The sequence below is a fragment of the Pseudophryne corroboree genome, unplaced genomic scaffold, assembly GCF_028390025.1.
Source record: "Pseudophryne corroboree isolate aPseCor3 unplaced genomic scaffold, aPseCor3.hap2 scaffold_805, whole genome shotgun sequence".
NCBI classification, from domain to species: domain Eukaryota; kingdom Metazoa; phylum Chordata; class Amphibia; order Anura; family Myobatrachidae; genus Pseudophryne; species Pseudophryne corroboree.
In genome coordinates, this window is record NW_026970384.1 from 40,006 (window position 1) to 57,825 (window position 17,820).

The 17,820-nt window shown below is 47.4% G+C and overlaps 4 non-coding genes and 3 pseudogenes across 4 annotated transcripts; all 7 read left to right on the forward strand.

Moving 5' to 3' along the window:
- Positions 1 to 14,192: 14,192 nt before the first annotated feature.
- LOC135041932 (U1 spliceosomal RNA) lies at positions 14,193 to 14,355 on the forward strand. Its single transcript, XR_010235280.1, has one exon. It is a non-coding gene; the product is annotated as a U1 spliceosomal RNA (small nuclear RNA).
- A 152-nt stretch (positions 14,356 to 14,507) lies between these two features.
- LOC135041940 (U1 spliceosomal RNA) lies at positions 14,508 to 14,649 on the forward strand (annotated as a pseudogene).
- A 692-nt stretch (positions 14,650 to 15,341) lies between these two features.
- LOC135041925 (U1 spliceosomal RNA) lies at positions 15,342 to 15,505 on the forward strand. The gene has a single exon (XR_010235274.1). It is a non-coding gene; the product is annotated as a U1 spliceosomal RNA (small nuclear RNA).
- A 152-nt stretch (positions 15,506 to 15,657) lies between these two features.
- On the forward strand, positions 15,658 to 15,793 carry LOC135041934 (U1 spliceosomal RNA; annotated as a pseudogene).
- A 698-nt stretch (positions 15,794 to 16,491) lies between these two features.
- On the forward strand, positions 16,492 to 16,655 carry LOC135041942 (U1 spliceosomal RNA). The gene has a single exon (XR_010235286.1). It is a non-coding gene; the product is annotated as a U1 spliceosomal RNA (small nuclear RNA).
- Positions 16,656 to 16,807: 152 nt separating this feature from the next.
- LOC135041939 (U1 spliceosomal RNA) lies at positions 16,808 to 16,961 on the forward strand (annotated as a pseudogene).
- A 655-nt stretch (positions 16,962 to 17,616) lies between these two features.
- Positions 17,617 to 17,780, forward strand: LOC135041926 (U1 spliceosomal RNA). The gene has a single exon (XR_010235275.1). It is a non-coding gene; the product is annotated as a U1 spliceosomal RNA (small nuclear RNA).
- Positions 17,781 to 17,820: the final 40 nt, after the last annotated feature.

Below are 17,820 nucleotides of genomic sequence, written 5' to 3' on the forward strand. Positions count from 1 at the left end.
CAGTGCGCACTGTGTCTGCAGTTATTAAATGGCCCTTAACTCCAGAACATTTATGTGGAGATGAAAACATCCAAGGAAGACTTGACCATCTTCCTTGGATGTTTTCCCCCTGTGTGACTGCTCTCCAGCCTCGGAGGGTTGCATCCGTGGTCCCTAGGATCCCGTCCTGGATCCCGAACCATCGCCCCTCTAGGTGGTGAGAACTGTGCAGCCACCAATGGAGTGAGATTCTGGTCTTGGAAGACAGGATTATCCTCCGGTGCATGTGTAGGTGGGATCCGGACCACTTGTCCAACAGGTCCCACTGGAACACTCTGGCATGGAACCTGCCAAACTGAATGGCCTCGTTGGCCGCAACCATCTTCCCCAGCAACTGAATGCATTGATGGATTAACACTCTTGCTGGTTTCAGAATTTGTTTGACCAGACTCTGGATCTCCAGAGCCTTTCCACTAGAAGAAAACCTCTTCTGTGTCCAGTATCACTCCCAAAAACAACAACCGCGTCATTGGGACCAACTGCGATTTTGGCAAGTTTAGGAGCCAACCATGTTGTTGAAGAACTGTCAGGGAGAGTAGATGTTTTGCACCAACTGGTCCCTGGATCTCGCCTTTATCAGGAGATCATCCAAGTACGGGATAATTGTGACTCCTTGCTTGCGAAGGAGGACCATCATTTCCGCCATCACCCTGGTGAAAATCCTCGGAGCCGTGGACAGACCAAACGGCAACGTCTGAAATTGGTAATGACAATCCTGAATTGCAAACCTCAGGTAGCTTGATGCAGTGGCTAAATGGGAACATATAAGTAGGCATCCTTTATGTCTACCAAAACCATGAAATCTCCTTTATTCCCCGGACTGGAGATCACTACCCTGAGAGATTCCATCTTGAAATTGAATTTCTTTAGGTAGAAATTAAGGGATTTCAGATTTAAGATTGGTCTGACTGAGCCGTCCGGCTTCGGGACCACGAAGAGGCTTGAATAAAAACCTTCTCCCTGCTGACTAAGGCTGATTTGAACAATCGGTGAGGGGGAACGTCTTGAAACCCCAGTTTGTACCCTTGGGACACTATTTGTAAAACCCACGAGTCCAGGTCCGAATGAATCTAGAACTGACAGAAGAGTTTTAGACGTGCCCCCCACTGGTGCGGGCTCCTGCAAGAGAGCCCCAGCGTCATGCAGTGGATTTGGCAGAAGCAGAGGACGATCTCTGCTCCTGCGATCTTGAAGAGGCTACAGACCTCTTCCCTCTTTTCCTTCCTCTACCTGCAAAGAAAGGGGAATCTTAACTTCTTGCATATCTATTGGGCCGAAATGACTGCGTCAGATAATGATGCGTCTTCATCCGTTGAGAGGGAACATAGGGCAAGAAGGATGACTTACTTGCGGGAGCTGCCGAGATCAAATTAACTAGGCCGTCGCCAAACAAGGCTTCACCTTCATAGGGAAGAGACTCCCTTTCTTCTTGGAGTCAGCATCAGCATTCCCTTGGTGAATCCACAATGCCCTCCTATCCGAGACTGCCATGAAATTGGCCCGTGAGCACTTGTGCCCGGTGTAGGATTTTTAAATATGTGTAGTTTACTGTATGCAAGGGTTTAAAACCTTTTAGGAACTGAGCTCTAAGGTGTATTACATGTAGTTTAAAAAAAACAAAAAAGGTTTATTTTATTGCAGTAGTTTCCAAACTGGGGTTCTTGCACTGGTAGCATAGTTTGGTGGTCCAGGACCAATTAAAATTATTTATACTTTATTAAATTGGCAAAACCATTCCCTCACAACATAACTGAACCTGAGGATGACATGCTATAAACACAATTTACTTAATTTTATATTTTTTTCTGAATTTCTCAATAAAAAAAACTTTGGCCTAGGGGTGCCGTGAAACAAATTTTGATACTCTAGGGCAGGGGTGTCAAACCCATGGGCCGCATGCCGCCCCCAATGCATCCTTTTGTGGCCCACAGGCCGGGGTCCGGCAGGGGTCCGACAGGGGTCCTTTTGTGGCCCGATCACCTTGCTTAGAGCGAGGGCAGGAGAGTGCAGCCAGAGTCTTTGCTTTCTATGTGCGGCACCATCTTCCCGAAGAGATCACCGGGAAGATAGTGCCCCTTCCACTGGCTACAGCACAGGTATACTGGGGTGGGGTAGCAAACTGGGGGCCCCAATGGGCCCCTCCAGCAGTCCCTCTACCAAAACACGTCTTTTGGTGGTTTTGCGGTGTTGTTATAACTACATGGTGACGATACTGTAGCACAGAGATTTTCAACCATTTACAACTCACGTCACACAGAACAAGATTTAAATATTGACAAGGCACACTGAAATATAATGGTGATGCATGGTGCAGTATCGTGTCCTAGGATGTCATGTCGCAGCTTCTCCATAGGTAACGCCTGAACAGGCCCGGTGACAGGGGGGACCAAGGGGACACTTGTTCAGGGCTCCAAGTATTAAGAACTGAAATAATGGGGCCACAGTGCCAATATTGCTTTTTAAAGTGTATCCACCAACTGCTCAATTTAAGCAGGAAAACAATTAACAGGCCAACTAAACCCTCCCCCCTCCTTTTACCCCATCACTTTGTCCAGTCCCTGTGGTCCATACTGTATTGCCATTATTATGCATGTTGCTGTGCTGGCCCTTTTCTGAATGTCCCTGCCACCGCCACCGAAGAGCTGGATAGCCCAGTATGAAAACCACCTGCCGGCCTCACTGACGGTCCGAGTCAAAGGCTCCATTTTTTTTTTAAAGATCCCTCTGCCAAGTTAAGGGGGGGTTGAGGGGGCCCCAGAGATATCAGTGTACTGGGCCCCGAGATTTCTGTTTCTGGCCCTGACCCTCAGGGGCGTATCTACCCCTTGGCCAGGATGGCACTTGCCAGGGGCACCATCCAGCTGTGCCAACCGTGGCTAAGGGATAGAGTTCTGCAGTCTCGAAAGGGCGCTATGGCAATCAGCGTGGGACTGACCAATTAGACGGTGAGGGAAGGATACTGAAATTGTCCCAACCCTGTTACAGTTTGAAACGCCCCTCAACTGCTGTCCACTGCTTCACTCCTAGCTCTGCCCCTTTGAAATTATTAATCCCTACCCCCCGGTAGGCGGAGTTCTCCAGGCCCATACTCAGGAGTCACCACTGCTGTACATTATGTGCCGGTTGTAGAGGCAGAGCGGGGAACATCAGAGAACGCCACAAATTACACAGTGGGCAAGGAAATGGCTGGAGACAGCTGCACAGCCATGCCTTGCAAGTTCGAGAGAGCTGTTGAATTTCAGCACTTCAAGTCAGAGCCTGCCCCCTGCTGCCCAAGCAGTCCGTGACAGTTAGTGTCGAGGAGGGGGGGATTTGTGCATGTGTGCTTTCAGTGTGTGTGTGTGGGGGGGGGGGGTGGGGGGGTGGAGGATGTGTGTGACTGTGAGGGAGCTGTCAGTGTCAGTGGGGAGAGGAGCAGGAGGGAGTTGTCAGTGTGTGGAAGTGATGAGAGTTGTCAGTACTGGGGAAATGTGTGTGTGTGTGTGTGTGTGTGTGTGTGTGCTAGATTTAGGAGTGTGTGTTTGTGAGAGGTTTCAGTTGGGGAATTAGAGTTCATACAGTAATTAAATGTTTTCATATTGAGAACTACATCTCCCAGCATATACAGTGTGCTGGGGATGCTAACAAGCTTTATTTAAAAGTTTAAAAAACATTGCTTTTATGACTGCAATGGTTAAAAAGGGAGAGCTATAAATCAATTTATCAGTGAATGATCGCAGTTTGAGCTGTTACATTTTACTGAACCACCTATCCCTCCACACTCACTACCTGTCCTCAGGATACATTTACCATCCCGGCAGACGGTATACCGGCGGTCATTTGACCGATGTTGGAATCCTGACACCACTTGGGAGACTGGTGCCGGCACACAGACAGCCAACATCCCGAAGGCGAGTATTGGAGGGAGGGTTAGGACCGGGGGAGGGGGTGTTAGGGAAGGCACTAGGAGGGGGGGGGGGTTAGTCCTAGCTGCCACCCCCTGAGGGTTAGCCCTATCCGCCACCCCCCCAGAGGGTTAGGATTAGGATTAGGTATCATGTGACTGCTGGAATCCCGAGCGCCGGATGCCATACCCAACCCCCTTTACTTTTTCAGGCATTTCTATCTCTCCTCTCTCTATGGTGTTCCGATTGCCCACTTTCCCTTGTGCTTTTCTCTCTCTCTCCTTTGTTTAGAGCATCAGTTTCTGTAGTCCACTTTATCCTTATTTTTTCCAGTGTTTCACTATCTCTCTGATGTAATGAGGATGTATGGTCTAGAGGGATCAGTAATGCATTGTACTGTATAGAGGCGTCAGGGATGTAGCGTAGGGTATAGAGGCGTCAGGGTTGTAGCGTAGGTTATAGAGGCATCAGGAATGTAGCGTAGGGAATAGAGGCATCAGGGATGTAGCGTAGGGTATAGAGGCGTCAGGGATGTAGCATAGGGAATAGAGGCATCAGGGATGTAGCGTAGGGAATAGAGGCGTCAGGGATTTAGCTTAGGGAATATAGGCATCAGGGATGTACTAGCAGGTATATAGAGGTCAGTGTACTGTATAGAGGGGTCAGTAATGCAGTGATGGTTATAGAAAGGTCAGTGATGTAGTGTAGGGTATAGAGGGGTCAGTTATGTAGTGTGGGGTAAAGAGGGGTCAGTAAAGATACTAAGCTGAAGTACTTAGAACACTTCTTGAATTAAGACACAACCTGCAAGAAAAAGTATGCAATATGGGTGAAAAGGCAAATGTCAGAGGTCTGATACAAGTGACCAGCTCCACACCTTGCACCACATAGCGTTATGTTAAACTGGGATATGTTCTTTTTTGGTGTGTGTGTGTGTGTGTGTGTGTGTGTGTATGTGTGTGTGTGGGGGGGGGGGTGCCAAAGGAAATTTTTGCCATTGGCTCCTTTGGTCTAGAACCAGCCCTGATCACAAAATATTTTTGTCTGAGCAGACTGGACACTGATCAGCGTTGGCTCATTCTCAGCCCCCCGCCCAGCCTCTGCTGCCAACAGACTGCTATTAGCTAGTTAACCTTCTGCCTTCCCTATCTATGACACAGACTGCTGCTAATGCTACCAGGATGTTCCCAGTGGCTTCACACCAACAGTGAATCCCAGCCGATGATGTAGGGCAGCGTGTGGGGGAGGGGGTCAGTTGCTGTGGCTCCAACATGGTAACCGCCAATGGACTGCAATGCTTTATCGAAAGGGGGGGCGCCAGTCCCTTACTTTGCCAGGGGCGCTTGGACCCCTAGCTACACCTCTGTTGACCCTAACCGATACCCCTAAACTAACCATAATTCCTGCAGTAAAAATCCATGTTTCTATGTATATAGGGGGTCATTCCGAGTTGATCGCTTGCTGCCGTTGTTCGCTGCGTAGCAATCAGTTGAAAAAAAATGGCTAATCTGTGCATGCGCATGCTCCGTAATGTGCATGCGCATCGTACGGGTACAAAGTCCATTGTGGTTTTGCACTAGTTCTAGCGATTATTCCAATCACAGAACAGGCCACAAGGAGATTGACAGAAAGAGGGCGTTTCTGGGTGTCAACTGACCGTTTTCAGGGAGTGCTTGGAAAAATGCAGGCGTGGCAGAAGAAATGCAGACGTGGCTGGGCATTCGCTGGATGGGTGTGTGACATCAAAAGCCGTCCCTCGGTTGTTAGAATCAACGCACACGAAGTGTAACTACAGTGCTGGTCTTATTTTGAAACGATTTTGCAGGCGCTCTGCTGCTCAAGTGTTCGCACTTCTCCAAAGTGAATATACACTCTCCAGTGGGCAGCGACAATGCGTTTGCATGGCTGCTAAAAACTGCTAGCGAGCAATCAACTCAGAATGACCCCCATAGTGTATTGCAAGAAAATATCTGTAAATCCAATGGTACCGTAAGTGCGGTATATACTCGCACTTCTTTGCGGGGTGAGAACATCTCCCCTAAGTGAAGTCAGCCCTATGAATAGAGTTTGTGTGATCCCTGTGCAGCAGTCACAGAAAGGGTTCATCTCTGCAGTTTGTCACTCAAATTACATTGCTGCATTTTTTCTAGAAGTGGATCTGAGAGCTGTTACCCGCAGACCAGCTACAATAATTATCCTGGGTACTCACTAGACCAGTGGTTCTCAAACTGCACCCTGGGGTGCCTCAGGACACTTGCAGGGGTGCCTTGGATTGGTGGTCCAGGACCAATTCAAAATATTTATAGTTAGTGTTATAGGCAAAACCAGTGCTGTTGGCTGGCAATCATAACATATGTGCACAAGCAGAAGCAAATCCTGTCCCCTACCAAAGGGCCAGTGCTAGGGTGTTTGGCGCCTCTCTGCAAACTATTAATTTGGGCCCTCTCTCCAATACTTAATAAAGGGACAGTGCGCTCCTTAAAAAAAGAAGGTGTGGTATCACAAGGAAGGGGCATGGCCACACAATAGCACCCCAAATCAAAATACGCCACACAGTAGCACTATCTTATTGTCATTACACCGCATGTAATAATAATAATAATAATAATAATAATACCCACAGTCGCAGTGCCCTTTATACACATAACCACCATATCAGTGCAGCTTACACACATAATGCCAACAGTAGCAGTGCCCCTTCTACACATGCCCACGGTGGCAATCCTTTACATGGCAAATATCAACCTGGTTTTGCCATGTAAAGGATTGCCACTTTAAAAAACAAACAATAAAAAAAAAAAAAAACAGGAAAAAACACAAAATCTCTCACTTTCTGATTCTCACACCCTATTACATTCCTCCCTATATATTTAAATGTTTCTATTACTGTATGTTCCCTCTTCCCTTCTCCAAACTATACACATCAACATTTTTTTGTATTTCCAGGTAAGTTTTGTGATGTAGGCCATGCACAATTTTAGTTGCCCTAATGTATTTACAGCCTTCTGGAGATATGGCTTCTGGAACTGAACACAGGATTCTAAATGTGGCTGTACCAAGGACCTATACAGTGGCATTACAGGTTGAGTATCCCTTATCCAAAATGCTTGGGACCAGAGGAATTTTGGATATCGGATTTTTCGGTATTTTGGAATAATTGCATACCATAACGAGATATTATGGTGATGGGACCTAAATCTAAGCACAGAATGCATTTATGTTTCATATACACCTTATACACACAGCCTGAAGGTCATTTTAGCCAATATTTTTTATAACTTTGTGCATTAAACAAAGTGTGTGTACATTCACAGAATTCATTCATGTGTCATATACACCTTATACACACAGTCTGAAGTTCATTTAATACAATATTTTTAATAACTTTGAGTATTAAACAAAGTTTGTGTACACTGAGCCATCAAAAAACAAAGGTTTCACTATCTCAGTCTCACTCAAAAAAGTCCGTATTTCGGAATATTCCGTATTTCGGAATATTTGGATATAGGATACTCAACCTGTATTACTTTTTTCTGCTACTGGTTCTTTAACCTATGCAAACAAGCATCTGACTTGCCTTTCCTATTGCTTTGTTACATTGCTCACCTGAAATAGTAATACTTAGATAGCTTTCCTCTTGCCATTATAATGCCCTTAATATTATAGTTAGCCTTTGCATTTTTGAGACGTGTATGATTTTGCATTTTTTGGCATTAAATGTTGCCATGTTCTTGACCATTCCTCTAGTCCAGGGGCAGAACTGCCAGAGACAACGGAGTCAGTTGCCGCCGGGCTCCAGCCCTGAAGGGGCTCCAGCCCTAAAGGGGCTTCCTCCATTGCCCCCCGGCTGTTACGTGCCCTTCCTACTAAATAGACAAAGGCGCTACCAGCAGGGTCTCGCAGTTTGTACATTCCATGCCGTAACACCCTTCTTTCCACCTTTTTCAAGACCCAGCCCAGCAGCCTCGCCGCTGCCACCACCGCTAGCTGCAGCACTGCCAGCGGTGGGGTGCCCCTGCTTCTTCTCACACCACAGATAGCTGGGCAGCACTGCAACTGCCTGCCTGATTGCTCCGCCCCCTTCCGGCTCCCAAGCACCTCTGCTGCCCAGTGATCCAGGAGCCTGCTGCTAGGAAGAAGTGGCCGAGCTTCAGCAAGCGAGTCTGGACACTGGCGGAGGAAGCCATGATAACCAGATAATGGGGAGTGGAGAGCCAGTTCCAAGGTAATACTTTATACAGCTGGTTGAGATCCTGGTCGGTGGATATGGATTCCAAGAAAACCCTGGAGGTGCTTCCTTTCAAGGGAGACACTCTCTTTGGAGAAGACCTCAATAAGATTGTAGCTGATCTGGCTACTGCTAAAACAGCTTGCCTACCTCGTATGACTCCTACCACGCAGAAGGCTAAAAGTACTTTCCCTTGGCCCTTTCATCCCTCAGGTAAAGCGTACCCAAGGTCAGGCATACCCAAAGCAAGCTCATGCTTCCAGACCTGCCAAGCCCAGACTGAAGCAAGCCTGGGCTGCCCATCAGCCTGCTTCCAAAACGGACAAGCCTGCCGCATGACGGTGCAGGCCTCCCTCTGGGGGATCCCAGGGTGGGGGGCCCGACTTCTAGGTTTGGCATAGAAAGGTATAATTCTAAGCTAGAGAATTCTGTTTGGAGCTCACCTTGTACTTTGTGAAGAAATAATCAGCATTGTGGCTGAGCAGATACATGTAGTGTGTGGCTGCAAACTGCATGGATCTGCTGCGTTGTAATGCTGATACTTTTTTTTTGCAAAGTACCAATAGCTTCATATAATGTTCACAATTTTTATGCAGGATCAAATAGCTCAATAGGTAGGGTGTTTGATTAGAATTCAACAGGTTATAGGTTTGAATCCTGGGTATGGTAGTTTGAGATGTGTTATTTAATAAAGTATGTTGTTCTGACTGCTGGGATATCATACTAAATAAATGGAGTTGATCAATTTTTTTTTTATTTTTTTTTTAAACTAGGGACAATTTCCAGATACTTTTCTTTATAACTGAGATTGCCCCCTGGAACTTCACATCAGTTGACAACTATGCATGAGTGGGCAGTGCTTGCTCTGGATCTGCCCACCCATTTATGTGCCGTCATAAAAGAAAGCACAACTGACAGTTATCCTGGGCGTACACTACACAATTATCTGTCAGGCTATCTATCCAGTCTGGATGGATGGAATGAAAATCTGGTAATGTATAGTAGCAAATGTCAATTAACCATTTGCTCCCAAACACTAGAAAAGTGGTCAAAAATGGTCATTACACAAATTGGTTAAACCCAAAATTTAACCAATTTGTTTAGGGGACCATGTTTGTCCATTTTCTAGTGTTTGAGAGTAAATCGTTGATGGTCATTTGCTCACATAGATAACCGGATTTCTATTCCAACCAGCCAGTGTTGGAGATATGGTCTGCCAGATTACATAATGCATACCAGAGCCATAACTAGACTTTTTGGTGCCCTGTGACAGAGAATTATATGCCCCCCCCCTCCCCTCCCCATTTTTGCAATATGGACAAAAGGCGCATGCCTTGTGGGGAAGGGGCATAACAAGATTGGTCTCAGAGAAAGCACATGAGATATGAAGATATATCTAGTATACTTGACACTCAATGGTTTGTGGTATTGCCGGGGTGCCCTCCTTAAATGCATATACAGTCACACATGGCGTGTTTGTGCAAATGGCATATCAGCAGTCAGCACTAACTGGTGACATGCCATTTGTACAAGTAAGCCATGTGTGACTAATATATAAACATACTTTATTAAATAACACCTCAAACTATCATACCCAGGATTCAAATCTATAACCTGTTGAATTCTAATCAAACACCCTACCCATTGAGCTACTTGATCCTGCATCTATTCTAACCTCCAAAAACAGATTCGGTTGCATTTTCCAGCGTGTTTTGTTTGCGCCTTTGCAAATGTCTTACATCGACAAACTTATTTAGTACTATTTTGCAAATAGGGTTACATTGTCGCAACATTGTGTTCCCTAATTGCTTGATTTTTTAAATGCAACAATTGATAAAGACACCTGATAATTGCTCTGTGGAGTGTTATTTTGTGTCTACTTCTTATCTACATTTAATTCCCTACCTCTAATCAAGGCATTTTTAAATGCTGGGGGCTGCCAGGACGTGAGGCCTACCTAGACTTTAGATCGGAATTTGAATGTACTTGTGAACTAACTTAATTTCCTACTTCTAAATTCATTCCTAAATTCACTACTTACATTAATCCTGTAGTTGGGCATTTTGAGCCTTCAATTGTGGGTATTGTTTTGTGTCCAGACCAGCAGCTGGTGGTGTGCATTTGCTGGAAAGGCATCGAAGACCTCCGATATGCTGCATCTCCTGATGTGTGTCTCCCTCAAGTGGCTGTCAGCAAATGCATGCTAGACACCCCATTCCAAGCTGATTGTGACATCACGGAACATGCATCATAGAACAGGCATGCTAGAATATGGGTCTTCAACCTGCGACCCTCCAGCTGCTGTGGAACTACATATACCAGCATGCCCTGCCTCAGTTTTAGCATACCTTAATAGCAAAACTGTGGCAGGGCATGCTGGGATGTGTAGTTTCACAGCAGCTGGAGGGCCACAGGATGAAGACCCATGTGCTAGAGCCAAGCCGCAGGTACATTGAATGCTAGCAAGCTGAATGTTTAAATCCTTTTTGTTCCGCAGCATTCCAATGCGGAAGATTCCATGGAACCAGAGATTATTCCATTGAGAAGGACATGCTGCCTGGATGACTGCACTGTGCAAATTAAATCACGGAGCCAGTTGGCTTGTGGGTGGCTCTGGTGACTGGGTGGTTGGGTGGGCGGTGTGTCAGAGGTGGAGCACATGCAAATGAATGTGTATCATCCTGCTAGTGAGAGTGAAAACTCATGCAGGAGTGTGCCTGCTTGTCAGTGGGTTATGCACCTTGCCAGGCGTCAAATCTACATGGAGCAGCTGGAGGGGACAAGAGCAGGTTTGCAAAATATAGATAGAAGAGCATATATGCTGGCGCATTCTCCATGATTGTGTCAGCTTATGTTTTGGTGCACTGCACTTTCCTCCACTAAGTTTTAGCCATTTTGGTTAAACGCAAGTGTAGTTGCTTCTCGCCCTTTTGGCTGTGATCTTGTATCGTGGTTGAAGAGTCTGCTGGAGGGATTGTTTTCTTCATTGACGAGAGACTGAAGATATTACAGGATGGAAGGCTTGGGAACACTATCTGTTTTTCAGTTGTGGAAGAGTTGAAAGACAGCTTTTCCTTGCCAATATCTCTCTTTTGCAAAGAGCTACGCATTGGAAAATTCAGGGCTATACTGTGTAGATGAAGCACTAACAGGAGGCTTTAAAATTTTCATTCTAGTTTCCTTCGTTTGGGAGAAAAATGCAAAGGTACAAGACAGCTTTTCCTTGCCAATATCTCTCTTTTGCAAAGAGCTGCACATTGGAAAATTCAGGGCTATGCCGTGTAGATGATGGCCTAACAGGAGGCTTTAAAATTTTCTTTCTAGTGTCCTTCGTTTGGGAGAAAAATGCAAAGGTACAAGACAGCTTTTCCTTGCCAATATCTCTCTTTTGCAAAGAGCTACGCATTGGAAAATTCAGGGCTATGCCGTGTAGATGATGGCCTAACAGGAGGCTTTAAAATTTTCTTTCTAGTGTCCTTCGTTTGGGAGAAAAATGCAAAGGTACAAGACAGCTTTTCCTTGCCAATATCTCTCTTTTGCAAAGAGCTACGCATTGGAAAATTCAGGGCTATACCGTGTAGATGAAGCACTAACAGGAGGCTTTAAAATTTTCATTCTAGTGTCCTTCGTTTGGGAGAAAAATGCAAAGGTAGCTTGTGCCATCGCCACTCTGCTCCTTGTGCCACCTTGGCGGTTTACATGAGCCACTGCGGTGACGTTGTCTGACTGGATCAGAACCGGTTGGTCGCAAAGTAAGGTCTCCGCTTGACGTAGGGCATTGTATATGGCCCCTAGTTTCAGGATGTTGATGTGAAGACAAGTCTCTTGACTTGACCAAAGACCTTGGAAATTTCTTCCCTGTGTGACTGCTCCCCAACCTTGGAGGCTTGCATCTGTGGTCACCAGGATCCAGTCCTGAATGCCGAATCTGCGTCACTCGAGAAGGTGAGCACTCTGCAGCCACCACAGGAGTGATACCCTGACCCTGGGGGACAGGGTGATCAACCAATGCATCTGTAAATGTGACCCAGACCACTTGTCCAGTAGGTCCCATTGGAAAGTCCTCGCATGGAACCTGCCGAATGGAATGGCTTTGTATGATGCCACCATCTTTCCCAGGACTCGAGTGCAGTGATGCACTGACACAAGTTTTGGTTTCAATAGGTTCCTGACAAGAGTCATGAGTTCCTGGGCCTTTTCTATCGGGAGATAAACCCTCTTCTGGTCTGTGTCCAGAATCATGCCCAAGAAAGACAGACGAGTCGTAGGAACCAACTGCGACTTTGGGATATTGAAAATCCAGCCGTGTTGCTGTAACACTTTCAGTGAAAGTGATACGCTGTTCAGCAACGGCTCTCTTGATCTCGCTTTTATGAGATCGCTCAAGTACGGGATAATTGTGACACATTGCTTGCGCAGGAGAACCATCATTTCCACCATTACCTTGGTGAAAATTCTCTGGGCCGTGGAGAGACCAAACAGCAACGTCTGAAATTGGCAATGACAGTCCTGTACCGCAAATCTGAGGTACGACTGATGAGATGGATAAATTTGGACATGAAGGTTTGCATCCTGTACACAAATGCGGACAACAGGTGTCAAGCCGTGTGTTGCCTTTGTCAAGCTGTAATAAGTAGGGGTAAGGACGTTAACCACCTCAGAACATCCTCCCTTATACGTCACCTGCAGCGCATTAATCATAAGTCAGTGACAAGTTCAAAAACTTTGGATGACAGCGGAAGCAGTCCACTGACCACTAAATCCCTTCCTCTTGTAACCAAGCTCCTGCAAACCACACCACCAACTCCCTCAGTGTCAATTTCCTCCTTAGACAGGAGAGCCAATAGTCCTGCAGGCCATGTCACTGGCAAGTCTGACGAGTCCTCTCCTGCCTGGGATTCCTCCGATGCATCCTTGAGTGTAACGCCTACTGCTGCTGGCGCTGCTGTTGTTGCTGCTGGGAGTCGATCGTCATCCCAGAGGGGAAGTCGGAAGACCACTTGTACTACTTCCAGTAGGCAATTGACTGTCCAGCAGTCCTTTGCGAGGAAGATGAAATATCACAGCAGTCATCCTGCTGCAAAGCGGATAACTCAGGTCTTGTCAGCCTGGGTGGTGAGAAACGTGGTTCCGGTATCCATCGTTAATTCAGAGGCAACTAGAGACTTGATTGAGGTACTGTGTCCCCGGTACCAAATGCCATCTAGGTTCCATTTCTCTAGGCAGGCGATACCGAAAATGTACACGCTTCTCCCAGGGCAAGGCTCACCCATTGCACTCTGGGTGTGCTGCTCCTGCGATTTCCCCAAATGTGGGACACTTGACTGCATAATTTGTGTTTCCTCTGGTCGGCTCTCGTATAATTCAGATCTCTTTGTCTCAGGTCTCTCTCCAGCCTAGTTTGCTGTCTGTTTCCACTTCTCTTTTCTTCAGCCGCTCCCTTCTATGCCCTTGCGCACTATCCTGACTTCTCCCGTCTGCTTACTTTGTGCCTTCCAACGCACAATGCGAACTACAGGTAGTGCTGCAGGGCCCACACCCTTTTAGTTGCCTTACAGAGCAGCTCTGGAGCTGTTACAGTGCCCAGCTGCTGCAAGAAATCAGCTGGAATGCTTCAGGTGCTGGGGCATAGCCAACATGAGCCCCACACCGAAGGAGGGTGGAGGTGTTTAATGCGAATTAGGGGTCATCCAAGGGCCGCAAAAGGCCGCCATGCCCTGCACATCCCTTTTTTCTTTTCATATGCAGACGAGGGTTGAAGCCAACTTTGACCCACTGCTTGGATGGCATCACCATATGCAAATCCATCTGCTGCAGGCCTTCCCCCAGGAATGCTAGCACTAGTTGTTGCATTTGGTTTGTTGTTTGGGGGTGCTTCAGTATTAGGCAGCCTTCTGCCCTCCCATGTTCATCTGAAAATATGTGTTCTCCCTGCAGTTGTTGTCCCCAGATGAGAGTTCCCTTGTGCTGCCTCAGTTGAATCGCCTTTACTTGACAGAGATGTGCCTGAGCAGCGGCCCTCCCCAGCCCTATCCCAAATCATACTTATTTTGCATAGGAGATATCATGGTCATGAAGATTGTTCTCCCAGGGTGAGGTTCATTCATTGCATTCTGGGTATGATGACCCCTGTGATTTCCCCAAATGTGGGAAACTCGACTGCATTATTTGTGGTAGTGGGGGACTGTGTTGTGCTTTCCTCTGGTCAGCTCTGGTAAAAGTCAGATTTCTTTGTCTCAGATCTTCCTCTAGCCTTGTTCTTCTTTCGAGAGTTCCCTTGTGCTGCCTCAGTTGGATCTCCTTCACTTGACAGGGGGGTGCCCGAGCAGCGACCCTCCCCAGCTCTAGCCCAACTCCTACTTACCTGCCAGGTGAGATACTATGATCATGTAGGTGCTTCTCCCAGGGCAAGCCTCACCCATTGCACTCTGGGTGTGCTGCCCCTTTGATTTCCCCAAATGTGGGAAACTTGACTGCATAATTTGTGTTTCCCCTGGTCGGCTCTCATATAATTCAGATCTCTTTGTCTCAGGTCTCTCTTCAGCCTAGTTTGCTGTCTGTTTCCACTTCTCTTTTCTTGAGCCGCTCCCTTCTATGCCCTTGCGCACTATCCTGACTTCTCCCATCTGCTTACTTTGTGCCTTCCAACGCACAATGCAAACTACAGGTAGTGCTGCAGGGCCCACACCCTTTTACTTGCCTTACAGAGCAGCTCTGGAGCTGTTACAGTGCCCAGCTGCTGCAAGAAATCAGCTTGAATGCTTCAGGGGCTGGGGCATAGCCAACATGAGCCCCACACCGAAGGAGGGTGGAGGTGTTTAATGCGAACTAGGGGTCATCCAAGCGCCGCAAAAGGCCGCCATGCCCTGCACGCCCCTTTTCTCTTTTCATATGCAGATGAGGGTTGAAGCCAACTTTGACCCACTGCTTGGATGACATCACCATATGCAAATCCATCTGCTGCAGGCCTTCCCCCAGGAATGCTTGTACTAGTAGTTGCATTTGGTTTGTTGTTTGGGGGTGCTTCAGTATTAGGCAGCCTTCTGCCCTCCCATGTTCATCTGAAAATATGTGTTCTCCCTGCAGTTGTTGTCCCCAGATGAGAGTTCCCTTGTGCTGCCTCAGTTGAATCTCCTTTACTTGACAGAGATGTGCCTGAGCAGCGGCCCTCCCCAGCCCTATCCCAAATCATACTTATTTTGCATAGGAGATACCATGGTCATGAAGATTGTTCTCCCAGGGTGAGGTTCATTCATTGCATTCTGGGTATGCTGACCCCTGTGATTTCCCCAAATGTGGGAAACTCTACTGCATTATTTGTGGTAGAGGGGGACTGTGTTTGTGCTTTCCTCTGGTCAGCTCTGGTAAAAGTCAGATTTCTTTGTCTCAGATCTTCCTCTAGCCTTGTTCCTCTTTCGAGAGTTCCCTTGTGCTGCCTCAGTTGGATCTCCTTCACTTGACAGGGGGGTGCCCGAGCAGCGACCCTCCCCAGCTCTAGCCCAACTCCTACTTACCTGCCAGGTGAGATACTATGATCATGAAGGTGCTTCTCCCAGGGCAAGGCTCACCCATTGCACTCTGGGTGTGCTGCTCCTGCAATTTCCCCAAATGTGGGACACTTGACTGCATAATTTGTGTTTCCCCTTGTCGGCTCTCGTATAATTCAGATCTCTTTGTCTCAGGTCTCTCTCCAGCCTAGTTTGCTGTCTGTTTCCACTTCTCTTTTCTTGAGCCGCTCCCTTCTATGCCCTTGCGCACTATCCTGACTTCTCCCGTCTGCTTACTTTGTGCCTTCCAATGCACAATGCAAACTACAGGTAGTGCTGCAGGGCCCACACCCTTTTACTTGCCTTACAGAGCAGCTCTGGAGCTGTTACAGTGCCCAGCTGCTGCAAGAAATCAGCTTGAATGCTTCAGGGGCTGGGGCATAGCCAACATGAGCCCCACACCGAAGGAGGGTGGAGGTGTTTAATGCGAACTAGGGGTCATCCAAGCGCCGCAAAAGGCCGCCATGCCCTGCACGCCCCTTTTCTTTTTTCATATGCAGACGAGGGTTGAAGCCAACTTTGACCCACTGCTTGGATGGCATTACCATATGCAAATCAATCTGCTGCAGGCCTTCCCCCAGGAATGCTTGCACTAGTTGTTGCATTTGGTTTGTTGTTTGGGGGTGCTTCAGTATTAGGCAGCCTTCTGCCCTCCCATGTTCATCTGAAAATATGTGTTCTCCCTGCAGTTGTTGTCCCCAGATGAGAGTTCCCTTGTGCTGCCTCAGTTGAATCTCCTTTACTTGACAGAGATGTGCCTGAGCAGCGGCCCTCCCCAGCCCTATCCCAAATCATACTTATTTTGCATAGGAGATACCATGGTCATGAAGATTGTTCTCCCAGGGTGAGGTTCATTCATTGCATTCTGGGTATGCTGACCCCTGTGATTTCCCCAAATGTGGGAAACTCGACTGCATTATTTGTGGTAGTGGGGGACTGTGTTTGTGCTTTCCTCTGGTCAGCTCTGGTAAAAGTCAGATTTCTTTGTCTCAGATCTTCCTCTAGCCTTGTTCTTCTTTCGAGAGTTCCCTTGTGCTGCCTCAGTTGGATCTCCTTCACTTGACAGGGGGGTGCACGAGCAGCGACCCTCCCCAGCTCTAGCCCAACTCCTATTTACCTGCCAGGTGAGATACTATGATCAGGAAGGTGCTTCTCCCAGGGCAAGGCTCACCCATTGCACTCTGGGTGTGCTGCTCCTGCGATTTCCCCAAATGTGGGACACTTGACTGCATAATTTGTGTTTCCTCTGGTCGGCTCTCATATAATTTAGATCTCTTTGTCTCAGGTCTTTCTCCAGCCTAGTTTGCTGTCTGTTTCCACTTCTCTTTTCTTGAGCCGCTCCCTTCTATGCCCTTGCGCACTATCCTGACCTCTCCTGTCTGCTTACTTTGTGCCTTCCAACGCACAATGCATACTACAGGTAGTGCTGCAGGGCCCACACCCTTTTACATGCTTTACAGAGCAACTCTGGAGCTGTTACAGTGCCCAGCTGCTGCAAGAAATCATCTTGAATGCTTCAGGGGCTGGGGCATAGCCAACATGAGCCCCACACCGAAGGAGGGTTCATCCAAGCGCCACAAAAGGACGCCATGCCCTGCACATCCCTTTTTTCTTTTCATATGCAGACGAGGGTTGAAGCCAACTTTGACCCACTGCTTGGATGACATCACCATATGCAAATCCATCTGCTGCAGGCCTTCCCCCAGGAATGCTTGCACTAGTTGTTGCATTTGGTTTGTTGTTTGGGGGTGCTTCAGTATTAGGCAGCCTTCTGCCCTCCCATGTTCATCTGAAAATATGTGTTCTCCCTGCAGTTGTTGTCCCCAGATGAGAGTTCCCTTGTGCTGCCTCAGTTGAATCTCCTTTACTTGACAGAGATGTGCCTGAGCAGCGGCCCTCCCCAGCCCTATCCCAAATCATACTTATTTTGCATAGGAGATACCATGGTCATGAAGATTGTTCTCCCAGGGTGAGGTTCATTCATTGCATTCTGGGTATGCTGACCCCTGTGATTTCCCCAAATGTGGGAAACTCGACTGCATTATTTGTGGTAGTGGGGGACTGTGTTTGTGCTTTCTTCTGGTCAACTCTGGTAAAAGTCAGATTTCTTTGTCTCAGATCT